The sequence below is a fragment of the Pteropus alecto genome, unplaced genomic scaffold, assembly GCF_000325575.1.
Source record: "Pteropus alecto unplaced genomic scaffold, ASM32557v1 scaffold7, whole genome shotgun sequence".
Lineage (NCBI taxonomy): Eukaryota > Metazoa > Chordata > Mammalia > Chiroptera > Pteropodidae > Pteropus > Pteropus alecto.
This window is the reverse complement of record NW_006494614.1, coordinates 17,962,101-17,977,159: the sequence shown is the minus strand read 5'-3', so window position 1 is coordinate 17,977,159 and position 15,059 is coordinate 17,962,101.

Sequence of the window (15,059 nt, the reverse complement as noted above, 5' to 3'; positions counted from 1 at the left end):
TCAAGATATCTGTCTTATATTTGGCCTTAAGGATATTTAATTTATTACATAGTATCCGTTGATTTTCTGCATAATATCCATTCTCCCTTTTTCCTTATTAAGAGAAAACTTGGTTGATGTTCCCAACTGAAAGGTACATTTTTCTCATCTTTTGTAGGGTTTTTTTTTGAGTAATGTAAAAGCAGATGTTCTTGGGTGGGGCTTCTGGGAAATCCTGTTTTATGATTAAGATGGCTGGGGTTCCTGCCATCATTTTGAACGAGGGAGCCTTGAGCATAGAAACCTTATGCTAGGAATGTTTAAACAGAAAGTTACAAACAGCCTAGGTTTCAGATGATTCTGTGAGACTGCCATTTCAGCCCTGAACTGCAAACCTCTAGATTTCAATTTTACTAGGTCACTGTTATGTCTAGATTTTGAATTAGAAGTCAAACACAATTCCTAACTTACTTAAGAAATCATCTTTACTCTTAGTAAGTACAATATGATTACAGTCTAATCATGAAATGCTTTGGTTATTCTATTTTAATTGTGTTGGTCATAATGCTAACTCATCTCAAGAGACTTTTCAAAGAGATAACTACTTAACGCATTTTCATTCATTCCCTAAATGTTTTCTGATCAGCCAGCCATTTTTGAAGTGTATATGTTGAGTTAAATTCCTAAACATTTTTGTTTAATTATAACTAATAAGTCAATAACAATAAAAAAACAACACAATTAACAATTTCTGAACTTGTGTGTTTAATTTTACCATGTAGCTGAATATGTGTTTTCATGTTACCTAGAATTTCTCTCCTTTGAATTAAAATGCACATTTTAATATTATGAGGATTTCTCTACAGTTATCAAAATATACATTGTATAATTCTTTTACTTTGGAGAGAGTTACAAGATTATTTGAGCAGATATTCTATTTGTTTTTTGATTAAACATATATTTATTAAGGACCCTCACACAGAAACAGATGTAAAAGAACTTGTCTCAGACTGAGAGAATTCATGGTGTTCTCTCTCAATTGTGTCACAAAGAGTGTATGGCAAGTGTTCTAATTATAAGTTTAATTTTGCTTGCTATTATCATTTTTTCTAAGAGATGCCATTGTCCATTGTATTTATTACTTTCTACCTGGAAAAAATTGTCAAAACTGAAAATTTGCATGAACTGAAATCTTAGAAATGTGTGCTGAAGGCAGTGGAACAGCCTTATTCATGTTCTGAAATCTTAGCTTTATCTAGCAATTAGTCAAAAATGCTATCAACTGGCACATTTTTTAGAACTACAAAATCCCTTGCCAATACCTGTTCTTTCTATTTTAATTTGAAACTTTAACTAGGAATGAATCTGTTAAAAAGTGATAAAATAGTTTTTGAAAAACTACTTAGAATTATTTGTTTTTGAGATCTTATGAGATATAAGTAACTGGAAATGTTGACATAAAATACAACAGAATATTTCTTTCTGTCACATTGAGACAGTTAAATCAACACGAGAAGTTCATCTTGTTTTTAAAATATAGTTCAAAATTAACACACTTGTGTTTTCTGCTCCCTTTTTTGAAAAAAAAATTCTACTCATGTTAAGGTCAGAATCACCTTTGAAAATTATCAGAGGTCTTTGGCTTGCTATGACATCTGTCCTTTACGATGACAGTAATTTGGCTCTTCTGAAACAGGCACACTCTGTCACTTTGTAGTAGATGAGTTTTCAATTTCAAGTGATCAGAGGGGTCAATTTTCAGCAGAATTGAATAGCTCACCTTTTGGCTAAAAGACTGTTTTAGTAACACTGTTTATTCTTAACTCTATAGACAAAATTCATAAATTATAATTATATGTGCAACTTTTCATTAAGACAATTATTTTCTTCAAGAAAACTGTCTACTTTGATAATCAATAATCAAAAATATCTGTTAATTGTAATGTGTGTGCAACAAAATGATATTAGTATTACAAATGGCAGCTAAGCTTTATAGTGACCCCAGGGTTGAGGAACACCCCTGAATGAATGTGTTGATGCTCCTCACTTCCAGGAAACTGGTGCTCCCTGGAGATTGCCACCCAGCACTAGCCCAAGCGTCAGGCTTTCTTTAAAAGGTTGGCTTATCTATATTTCCTACAATTTGAGGTCACATACTAATAGTTCTTTCATTTATCTAGAAGTCATTTTCTTCTTTCTCCTTATTCCACTTTTCCAAAAAAATGAACTTCAGTGCCCATTTGTTCATCACATAAGTCATATTTAAGGGCTTGGTCCTGAATGGGATGAAAGAGCATGTGGAGGGAAGGAGGAAGGATGCAGCCAGATCTCTGCAGGACAATTTTTAAAAGTTGCACAGTTGTCCCTTTTAGCCTGCAGGAAATGCTCTCCAGCAAACCTCTTTAAGTAGAGGAAATTTTTAGAAGCCGCTGGCTTAGTAAAGCTGTTAACTAATATAATTTTAAAAATAATAACTTGGAATGATTGTAGAGCTAGACCAAATGAATAGGTTGTCCATCATCTTCTCTTGTGGCTGTGCAAGTGGCCAGATAGTTCAGATATTGCACTCATACCCTTCCATCACCATCACACCACCTGGTTCGTTTTGCCAAACTCCTTATATTGACCCCTCAGATCTCAGCAGAATGGCTGTAGACTATCAAACATGCTCTCCTAGCATTCACATGTACGCAGAAAGTGATGAAAAGATTAGTTACATACGGCTCTGGAAAGTTCAATAGACTAGGCAAGACTCTAGACTGACTTTATATTGCCTATAGATCCATTTTTTCGATGGACTGTGTAAGGATGTAAACAGCACTGGTGGAGAAGCAAAAGCAGATATCTTGTCATAAACCCAGAGCTACTTCTTCATGCAGTTCACTTCATCATCGCCCTTTCTCTCAGGTTCCACTGTAGGTGCTCAGTGGTATGCTTATTGCATCTACTCCTGGCTCAGTTCCCAAATGTGTAGAGGGTCCTTATTAAATGGCAGCCCTAGCCCTTCATGTGGGGATCCTCCCAGGGGGCTGTGTTTCTTCCACTTAGTTACACAGCTGCCACTCCAGAATCAGGAAATTAACTTTGGCTGCGAACCTACTATATATTAGGAACTCTTTCCAAATGTCATTAGGGAAACTCAACACAAGCTACTGTCACCATTCTAGAGAGATGAGATTTAGGACATGCCCAAGGTGCCACAGCTAGTGAGCAGCAGAGGAGCCAAAATGGGTCATCTGACTCCAAAGTTTGAGATTTTACCCTTTACTCTGCTGCTTTAAAATATTTATTTAGCTGTATTCTTAATTGCTCTGTTGTCACAAATGTCTAAATCTTGAGTCAATTATTGAACACTACTTTAGAGAAGCCGGCGGGCAGTTAGAAGACTCTAGTTCTACTCTTTATTTTTAAATGAACTTTGCAAATCTCATTAGGATAATTTGTAGGTTCCACTTCCCTCAGCCACTCTGGAATGTGGTCAGCCTTCAACTGCTAAGAACAATTAGAATAACCTTCAATATAGATTATTATAAAATGATAATCAGCAGAGTAGAAGCATCTAATTCTATTATGTAATATTTTGCAAATAGGAAAATGAAACACTTATATTATTCTAAAGGTTATACTGTAAAATACTAATACTGTAACTTTTTCGTTCAGGAAGTAGAGGGACATGTATATACAATATACTACAGAACGGTAACTAAGTTATCGACCTGAAAATGTAATTCTATTCTTTTATTCCTCATCTTACACACTTGAAAAAGAATCAGCTAAATAACTAAGAGCTGATTCTTAAAATCTGTACCATTGTTCATCTATTAGAAGGGCTGTGAAGCATAATTTGATGATCTATGAAAAGTATATTAAACTAATTAGAAAAAGAATTATGTTGTACCTTTTCTTCTTGAGAGTATTAACTAAAGTGTGTTGGTAGCCAAATAAAATATCAATTCACATCTCAATTCATTAGCTGTAACATCAAACAGATCATAAGATGTAGCATATGGAAATAAAAATATATTGTCATACTTACTATGTATTTAAGAATAACTCTTTTCCTCAATTTTCTATTAATATGGCACAAAACTATTCAGAAACTGATACAACGCCTTTAAAAGTTGTTTTAATAATGGAGCAGATATTTTTAATCTCCTTTACAAAATCAGCACATAGTTTCCAATAAGATTATTTTTAATATTTTATATTTGTTTTGCAAATGTAGACACATTTCTTCCCATTGGGTTGTCTGTTAAGATCATGTCTTATTTCTCACATAGCTGAAGATATTATTAATATTTTCATCAGATTCCCAAAAGTATCTCCATATCATGTGCTAAGTTTTAGTAGTAACCGATATTTCTGACCGTCATATAAAATACATTTTGCTGCTGAACTACTAAATGAATGTTTTCATTAATTATTTTCAAACTTTACACACTTTTTCATTTAGCTTAGATGGGGATTTACACAATGGTTTGAGATGGCAGCTTTCGTTTCCTTCCTCATCATGTCCAGTCAGAAAGGCTTCAGAGAGATACCGATTGGGATCCAAATCTTAGCTTTATGAGAGTGATTGTGGACAGTTACTTTGCACCTCTGGTCTCCTTCCCCTGTCAGTAAAGCAATGACAATAATACCTCCTATTTCAAAGGACTGCTGAGAGAATCAAATGAGGTAACAAATTTAAAATATTTAATACATGCCTGGCATTTAGTAGGCACTTTACCAAATGTGGTTTTCCTTTGCTTTGCCCCTTTGGGCTTGCCCCTATCTCCATGCAACAGGCCCTGTGATCAGAAACGTAGAAGACTGGGCTCTTGGCATCCTTTCTAATTATTCCTCTTTTTTACCCTCTACTGACTCTCTGACTATGAAATGAGCTTTGGTCTTCTTCAGTTTTCAAAATTTTTTCAATGATAAGATATTAGTTTTCATTAAGACTATATTTTATGTGCCATTACCAATAATGTGTGAAGTTAACATTTTCTACTGCTATCATCACAAGATTTGTGATCCCTAAAAGTACATTTATTTGGCTTAGCCTCACAAATACTTCCTTAATCTTTCCTTCCATGAGTTAGTGAGGATTGATAGCATCTCCTGTGAATGGGGCTGCCCTGGCAGTCTGATTACTTGGCTTTCTCAGGAATCACTCTGTCTTTTTGACCAGAAGGATTTTTCTGTTTAGGTGAATAGTCTAACCAGGAAAAATCACTCTTCACTCACTTTTGTGAAGGCATACTCTGAGTTATTTTTAAATTTTTCAGATGTTCTGATTTATATACAAGAATATTTATATGTATTTCCCAGATTTTTATCTTAAAGTAGGAGAAAGAAGAATGTGAGGCAGTATGTTGTAAAGACTATATGTCTGTTGCTTAATTGCTAGTTTATTGTAAGGTTTAGAATTACTGCTATTTAATTGTTCTTTTTTAAAATTCCTTCTGTGGCAACCACTATTACTGACCTTCACCTCTTGTGTTTCAGAAGGTACTTGCCAATGGGAAACCTGTTTAAAGTTCCAAAAGTCATGATGAGATCTACTAGTAGCCTACATTGGTGGACACACTGTAACCCACAGGTTAAATCCAGCCTGCTTGTTCTGGAAAGAAGTTTTTTTGGAACACAACCACACCTATTTATTTATAGACTGTGTATATCTGCTTTTGTGCTACATCAGCAGAATGTAGTAATTGAGATGAGAATGTAAGGACTGCAAAGCCTAAACTTGAAAGGTCATTTGGACCTTTAAAGAAAAGTGTTTGCTGAACCTTAATCTATACAGTAAGATTGGAGAATGTTTCTCATAGGTGCCCATTGATACAGAAGGCCTTTTTCTGTTTTTGAATCATTTCCTGGGGAGATCTGGCATTGTGACATGACCAAACAGTTCCACATAGTGGGCAATCAGTACTATGACATTTCCTCCTTTCTCTACAAGGAACTTTATGGTGAAAATATTAATGTGTGAAGCCTGCTGATGTGGGAAGTTAAGCATTTAAAATTTCAGAGGCAATTGCCCTTCTGGATAGTAATCCAGAGAAAACCAAAACAATAATTCATAAAGATCTATGCACACCAATTTTCATGGCAGCACAATTTACAATAACCAAGATATGGAAGCAACCTAAATGCCCATCAACAGACAATTGGATAAAGAAATTATGGTTCACATATACAATAGAATATTACTCATTAGAAAAAATGAAATTCTAGCATTTGCAATGACATGGATGGACCTAGAAGTTATGCTGAGTGAAATAAGTCAGGCAGAGAAAAGATAAATACCATATGATCTCACTTATATGCGGTATCTAAGGAAACAAAAAGAACAAACTAATCAATCAAAAACAGACTCACAAATATAGTGGACAATTTGGTGATGGAGAGAGGTGAGGTGAGTTGGGGGTCTGGGTGAATGGAGTGAAGGATTAAAGTACAAATTAGTAGTTGATAGTTGGGCACGGGGATGGGGAGCACAGCAGAGGGAATGAAGTTAGAATTAATATGGCTAAGTAGATGGCTAAGTAGAAGGTCAAGGGAGGGAGGGAGCAATTGGGAGGATCATTTCATGAACATTATAGATGTCTAACCAATGTACTGTATACTTGAAACTAATTTAAATAAATAAATTTATTAAAAATAAAATAAAGTTTCAAGGTCTGTTGCTAAGGCACCATGTATTTTCTTGCATGTAATCAGTCTTTAAACTTTTACTTAACACTTATCTTTCTGATAATGCTCCAGCTAAATTCGAAATGTCATTTTTTTCCTTTCCTACTTCCACATCATGCATTCTCCTAAAGTACTTGCTAACTTTTGTTTGTTTCTTGATACCGTTTAATGTTTTCTAACATTATTTTTGTCATTTCCACATAAAAACAGACCTCCATTATGCAATGCTAGAGCACTTACCCTTGCATTCAGATTTCTTCACTAACTCTATCTTCATCTTTGTCTCAAGGCAAGAGTGATTAAATAAATAAATAAATAAATAAATAAAAATGTGCTGTCATCCAAAATTTGAATCTCATCTGTTTTCACTTCTCTAAAAATGAATGGGCTAGAAAATACTAGAATTGTTGGTTTATTCCTTAACATATGCTTCCCTTTCTTTACATCCAAATTCACCTTCTGAAATAGACTTCTCTGATAGATCTGCATTTAGCTTTTCAGGTTCAACCAAGTGTTTCCATCATTTGGCTGATTGATAAAATCCTAACTAAATTTGGGACATTTAGTAAGTCTCTAAATATAAAGTATAACTGAAAAGAATGAAGAAAAAGAGTCTTTAAAAACTCTATTTTGCTTTTGTTTCTGTTTTTCCTTAGTAAAAGTTGAATGAGCCAATAGAGAATGAATATCTTAATTTCACACTGGTGAGTGAAGGGTATAGTCACATTCAGGCAGAATCCTCCAAAGTAAGGCTACCCTGGGGAATGTACCAGAGCCATTTCTAATATCTTTGACAAATGCTACTGAAGTTCAAGTTTCAGAATCAATTGGGGAAAAATTTGAAGCAAGACTTCGGAAGCAGTGGCAGGTCTGGTTTAGACAGACGTACACTGTAAATCAGTTTCCGCATTTCATTGCTTGAAACTAACTCAAACTGTCAGTATGTGGCCAAGTGTAAATCATGCAGTTAAGATAGAGGATAACAAACAACTTGAGTTGCAGTGTTAGATACTGGATCAAATTCGAGGATCAAATTCTTGGGGAAATAATCAGCTAGGAAAAGTCAAACTTAACGCTAATGTTAAGAAGATCACAATATTAAAATGTAGCCAAATAGTAATTATGTTGTATCAATAATAATAATAATACAATAAATCTCATTTAATTTATTAATTTGATTAAAGGAATAGTTGCTGGAATATATGAGTCACCACGGCTTCAATGTAAAGATAAAGAGGTAATATCATTCAGATGAACATAAAATCATTTGAATGTCTACCAGTAGCTGGAGGTACTATTGCCACTATTTGTTAATAAATATAATGTTTGCTTTGATCCAATCAACACTTAGATCTCCAAAACCTAGTGCAGGATCCACATTTATGCTCTTTCTTAGGGGAAGTCTTATGAATTCATCTGGAAGCAAGAACACACACACAATCTTTCTCTCTTGCCTAGGTGGTTTTGAAATTTATCAATCTAAGAAACACATTTAGAGCTATAGTGAGCCTTAGAATTCATCTGACCCAAGCTTTTCACTTTAGAAATGAGGAAACTGAGGCCAGACGATCTTTAATGACTTACTGGGAAGACAGCATAATAACTTCTAACAATTTAGGGATTGAATTTAGAGAGATAAAGGCTTGAATCCTAATTCTATAAATCAATTTTATTAATGTCTCTGAGCCTCAGTTTCTTTTCCTGTATGTGGCAAAATAAAAATATAAACTAGTCTCTTTTTTTTCATTGGAGGAAATTTTTTTTTTCCTAGCCTTGGAATCACGTCTTTGTAATTTGATCCTTGGACCCTCTATTTGTCCTAGAATTAGCTATCAGGTTAGAATTCAGGAACTAGTTCTAATTCTAAAGCAATTCTTATTTTTTTAGTTCAGAAAGCAAGGTCTAAGTATGAATACTGAAAAGATTTGAAAGTAGATGTAGTTTGGCAGGATGAGTTTTTTCCTGGTTCTTTCTTAGCATCACCTTCCCCACTTCTCTCACCATTAGATGAAGAACTTGTGAGCTGGGTAGTAAATGGAGAATTGGAGGGTAAGCAATCCAACTCTGTCTCCTCGTCCTGTCACCTCCCTATCTTAGAGAGGATGAGAAATAATAATAAAAAAGGTTCCTAAATAAGTTTAAAGGATTGGACACTTGAAGGATTTCTCCTGTCCTCTCTGAACTGATCAGCAAACTTGTTGATGTCCCTCTAGTCACAATGGCTATGGAACAGAGATAGATAGCAGGAAAGTTAGGAGTAGAGTGAGTGCTCACTGAGAGCTCCCATAGGCAACATGAAGGAACTGTAGAACAACTAATCATGTTCTTTGCCTTTGACAAAAGATCAAAAGACTGAGGAGGGGCTGCTAAAACAATCAATAGAGCATAGCAGTCACAATGAGGAAGATCCAGAGCTAACTGAGCTACTTTTGGACATAATGTCCCAAGACAGATAAGATATCTAAGAGGACTTTCATCAGATTTTTATAGCTACTAAGATATAAAAAGGAAAACAAGATTCATAGTCACATAGAGAAGAATGCTCAGCCCTCTTCAGCCCGATGTCAGAGCTCCTTCACTACCTGGTCCTAGTCTGTTTTCCTAACCTTTGGAACTCACTGTTTCCCCTCACTCCTCCAGTTCAATGCAGAGTCTGACTTATTAATCCACCTGTCATTCTCCAAAAAAGTATCTTCCCTTTCGTTTAGTTTATGACCCACCCTCCACTTAAAAGGCACTTTGAAAGCCCTTAAAACCAGGCCATCAAATATCATCCTCATTTTTTAGTGCTATAGCAAGTCTTATCTCTCCCATGAGAGTTTCTAAATGGCAGTACACTACAGGTTAGATTAACGTCTTTTTTGTCAGTTCGCCTTATGTAGTTTTTATACTCTTCCTGAAGAATGTTTCTTTATATGCTTTGGTTTTATATATGACTTCCTCATGAGACTGTGTATCTCTGGAGTTCGAAGACATAGATTCAATCACCACAGTATTCCTCGCTTTGGGGAGAAGGTAGACAATAAACACATATATTAGATGCTCGACAAACATTTTTGAATTAGATCTTTGGTGGTCAGCACACTGTACTGTATACAGATGTTGAATAATAATGTTGTATACCTGAAACATATAATGTTATAAACCAATGTTACTTCAATAAAAAAATGTCGAACCAAAAAAAACTAACTAACTAACTAAATATTTTTGAACTGAGATGAAGGGGCTACTCTTAGTTTACACACACATACAAAAGAAATAAAAGAATGAAATTTTCTTGAAATGTCAGAGTCAATAAATTTTAAGGAACAGAACATAAATAAAAAATTCACCTATTTATTATGTGGGCCCCGTATCAAAGGAAGATTCATTTGATACAAATTCTGAGAATTTATCTGCTGAGATGAACTATGTATGGTCAAACAAGGGCCCAAATTTTATGAATAGTAAGACTATAACAGCCATTTGATGACAGTATCTCACATACTCTATACCAAGAAGAACATCAGACTGAACTCATGGCTTCCAGTACCATGCCCTTCTTGTTTTACCATTTGAGTCAACCACTGGAGAAAAACTCTGGTTTCCTCTTTCCACCAATAGACTGAAACCTGCTCCGTCCAATCAGAACAACACAAATTGTATACTCATTTGTATCTATACCAACCAATCAGAAATGCACAATTTGAATACCTCATTGGGAACTGAGCAGGAACTTTCACTGTAAAAGGCAACTTCCCCTTTGTCTTGATAGAACATAATTTAGATTGCTATGTAAATCTGTGTCTCCTGGGCTACAGCTCCTTTTGCTGAAAAAAATGCTTTTTTCATTCTTCATTACAGTTTAAAATTAATATTGGTTTACAGTTATTATAGAAATTGGAGAAAAAGATTTTCAAAAAAGCAACTTTGTTTTCAATTCTTCAATTCTCAAGAGGTGGGCTAAATACTCTCTTTTTATGCTAGCAGTTCCAAAATAAATAACTAAAACATCACCATGATTCTCATGAAACTTTTGATTCCATGCTCTAAAAATCAGTTATATTGTTTTGCAAGTCACAATGATCAGAGGCTTTGTACTGAAAGATACAATTTAAAAGAAAAACAAAATACTTACCTATAAGTCAATAAACCTACACGGGCATGTGACAGGAGACAGGTTAAATAAAAATCTGTATGAGAGCCCCTGCTGGTATACCTGTGTATTAAAGAGGTATACTTTGAACTAAAGACAGAGAAATGTAACAGTTGAAATTTGAAAGAGGTGACCCAATCTATTTACTGGGATTATGTTTGATTCACAGAAAAATTAGGCCCCTCAACCAGCCCTGGCACCATGATGAAGGAGTCCAGAAATATTGGAAATAAAATGGAGGGTGAAGATCACCTTTTTGAAGGATGATAAGTACATTTTATGCCAATTCTCATGCATTAGCTATCTGATTCTCTGTGTTGATAAGTATCCTAGAGCCCCATCCAGGATCAGTGGGAAAAAGTGCCAAGAGAAAGTGGTATTAGTAGAGGTGAGGACCAGCTATTTACTAGGAAGGGACCTACAGAGAGTCACTGTGTGTTCATGTTTGGCTCCAGGTACCCAGCTACCAACTTCCACAATGGAATGCTATATCTGAACCAAGGTGGGCTCAGGAACCACTAGGCAGAAGAATAGTTATCCATGAGAACGAGACTATGATATTGTGATTTATAATAAAGAACACACATTTGGTTTTTGCCTACTTAGTAAAACCTCCCTGATAACCCAAAAAAATAGTTTAGAGAGTTTACCCTATGCTTCTCTTTCATCTGGCTGTTCTTGAGTTATATCCTTTAATAATAAACCCATAATCTAGTAAGTAAAATGTTAACCTGAGTTCTGTGAGCCACCCTAGCAAATTGATCATACCCAAGGAGAAGGTCATGGAAACCTATTATTTATATAGCTCTGCCCTCAAAAGCACAGGTTATAACCTGAACTTGAAACTGGCATCTCAAAGGGAGCAGGCAGTCTTGTGGAATTGAGCACTTAAGCTGGGAATCCGATGTTATCTCCAGGTAGATAGTATCAGAATTGAGTTAAATTTGTAGGACACTAAGTCAGTGTCAACAGAAATACTTGGTGTGGAAGAAACACCACATATTCAGTGACTATTAGTGAAGTAGTGCTATTAGTGTGATATAAATTTAGAAATAAAAAGCCAAAATGAGAATTAACAAGTGTATATTTGATATCAACGAATAGCTATTCAAGAAGCACTGATTCAGGCAGAAACCCAAAGAGTATTCTGATTATGAGGTGAAGACAAGGAGTTTATATGAAAAAAAGACGAGAAATAATTACATAAATAGAAGGAAGAAATTTCTATTGGTGCTAATTAGCTAAGTTATTCTTAGCTATACATGGCTATTTACTGAATTTAAAAAGTGTCTTTATCAGTCCTCATAGCTAGGATGTCTGCTTTCCTGTTAGTGTTACTAACAGTTGTTTGGGAGACAACGCTTCTCTGACCTAGTCCAAAGGTTATTTTTCCTGGTTCAAACACTCCAAAGGTTCAAGGAGTAAGATATGTAATGCAGTTTCTCTGGAATGGCTGTCCTGACTCCGTTTTAAAATGGCTCCACTTATGCCAACTTTTCATAGTAGGGTGAGAGTAGAGGAGAAAGACAGAGATGTTTTTTCTTTTCTTTTATAGAAGCATAAAAGAATTTCATTCTAATCTGTATCTAGGAGTTTATGTCTTTCAACTAGAAACTCTGGCCTACAGTGGGCAACTATTTACATGGTGAGTAGTATGGCCTCCAAAAGTGGCCCTCACATCAAACATTCAACAACTTTGAAAGAATGACTTGACAATATAAAAAAAAAATTCATATCTTAGATTCTAAAGTGAAATGCTTTTTTATAGCTCTCTCTGCATCCCAATGATAGATCCCAATATCAGCTTAATTTGGGAGTTGTAAGTTAATGGTTGTCTTTATATGCATTCTGATGCCCTTCCAAATATTATTTCTCCAAATTGTTTTCCATTAATCTATAAAAATAACTTTTCTCAATCTATGGACATCACTAGTCTTTATCCAAGATCACCTTCTTACCCATCCATAGTACCCCAGCACAAAGAGCTATGAAAATTCTCTGCTATAAATTATTCCTCTATTAAAATACATTATATAATCTCTTTACTTTCATATATTTCATTAAGCAAAAGGTTATCTTGATTGGTAATGAGGCTGATTCTCTTGGCATATAGAACCACAAATTGAATAAATCGATTACATATTTGGTATAGTAATGGCAAAAAAAAAAAAAAAATCCTAAAGAAAATAAGGTACTTCAACAAGTAAATTATTATAAGACTAACTAGACCATACAGAAAAAAATGTATATATAAATATAAATATATAAATATATAAAACAAATATATAACAAAGCAAAAGGAATCAATAAAAATTGGAAAAGAATCCAGTAAATTGTTTTCTGAGCTTGAAATATATTACAATAAATACACCTGAATTTGTTGACAATGATGTTTTCAATGTAGATAGGAGTGGGGAGATAATCAACTAGATTTAGTCATGATTTCTTTGATAGGAAGAGTTGTGAAAGCACATTTTAAAGAATCAGTTTATATATGTTCCTCTTTCTTTCCTTGTTACAGAGTATAAAAAGCACTACTTAGTAATACTATTCTCTCCTGGGAGACATATGTTGAAGTCAATGATTAATTATATTAGGGAACAAATCACCAAACATGTCAATGCTTTAATTTTTATCAAATAGTGGATAACAAAAAGACTATGCATTGATGCCCATTTAAAATTACTAAATATCCAGGAAAGAATGCTATGTTAAAAAAGATAAGTATAAGCTATTAATTCTTCTCAAAATCATAATGGATTAGGCTAAAATAGAAAGAGAAGACAATAGAATATATAAAATACTACAGCTAATTTTATTTGTTTGAAAAATTGATAATGTCCACTGAAACTCTATATCCCTAAATAGTAGCTCTGAGATTTTGTCTTATCAACTAGAGCTTTGCTGCTTATTTTGGGGCAAGTCAATGATACTCTTGGGTGCAAATGAATTGACTTGGATACTATTTACCATGAAGATTCTGAAGTACCTAAAAACTTTAAAAGAATATTTAGGACTTTAGTGACACCCAAGAATTTGCCTCTTTCTTTCAAAGCTGCTCTGTTTGGGACTGCAAAAGAACCTCTAGCATGCTTGATATAAACAATGATAATTTATTGCTCAAAGTCACTCATATTCCTTATGTCCTTTTTATTGAAACTGAGACCTGACACAGCTGCATATCCCACTCTCCACCCACATTTAAATGCTTATACTAACAATATGACATGAACAAATTAATGGTTATAATTGGATTTGAAAAGTAACATCAACATCTTCCTTATTGTCCTGTGTAGGCATGCCTTGAAACAATTATAATTGTGACAAGTTTATTTCTCTTCTCACTTTAAAAGAATATTTAGGACTTTAGTGACACCCAAGAATTTGCCTCTTTCTTTCAAAGCTGCTCTGTTTGGGACTGCAAAAGAACCTCTAGCATGCTTGATATAAACAATGATAATTTATTGCTCAAAGTCACTCATATTCCTTATGTCCTTTTTATTGAAACTGAGACCTGACACAGCTGCATATCCCACTCTCCACCCACATTTAAATGCTTATACTAACAATATGACATGCACAAATTAACGGTTATAATTGGATTTGAAAAGTAACATCAACAACTGGAGGTCTAGGAAGGAGAAGGAGGTTGGTAGGATCAATCTGCTCCAGCAAGAAAGAGAATTTTATCACTGATGTGAATATAGTTCTGGAGCAGAGATGCTGATAACGGCAAACCAAGGGAGTGGAGCAGTGGGAGAAATCCACCTAGGCATAGGCAATAAGGGGCTTCAGCACCTGCAGAGAATATAAAAAATGAAATAAACCTGACAGTATCTTTGCTCCAGAAGCTGTATTCACATTTTTAATACAATCATATCACTTTACTGTCTTTACTTTACTGGGAGAAAGGCAGTTGCTTGATCTCAGGAAGCAGGTGTGAAAAGCCAGAAAGTGTGAGGGAAGGGGAGAAAGCTAATATAAGATAAAGGCATATTGTTGAGGTCGCTGCTGTAGCAATAAAGGCACAATTCCAACTGACCTCCTGAGAAGGATCTCTCAGAATTGTCCACCTGAACAGTAGAAAGTGCAGCATTTATCCACCAGCTTCCTTATTGTCCCGTGTAGGCATGCCTTGAAACAATCATAATTAAGTGTGACAAATTTATTTCTCTTCTCTTTTTAAAAAATGTATTTATAGTAGTAGTAGTAGTAGTAGTAGTAGTAGTAGTAGTTTGTTGTTGTTGTTTGTTGTTGTAGTTGTAGT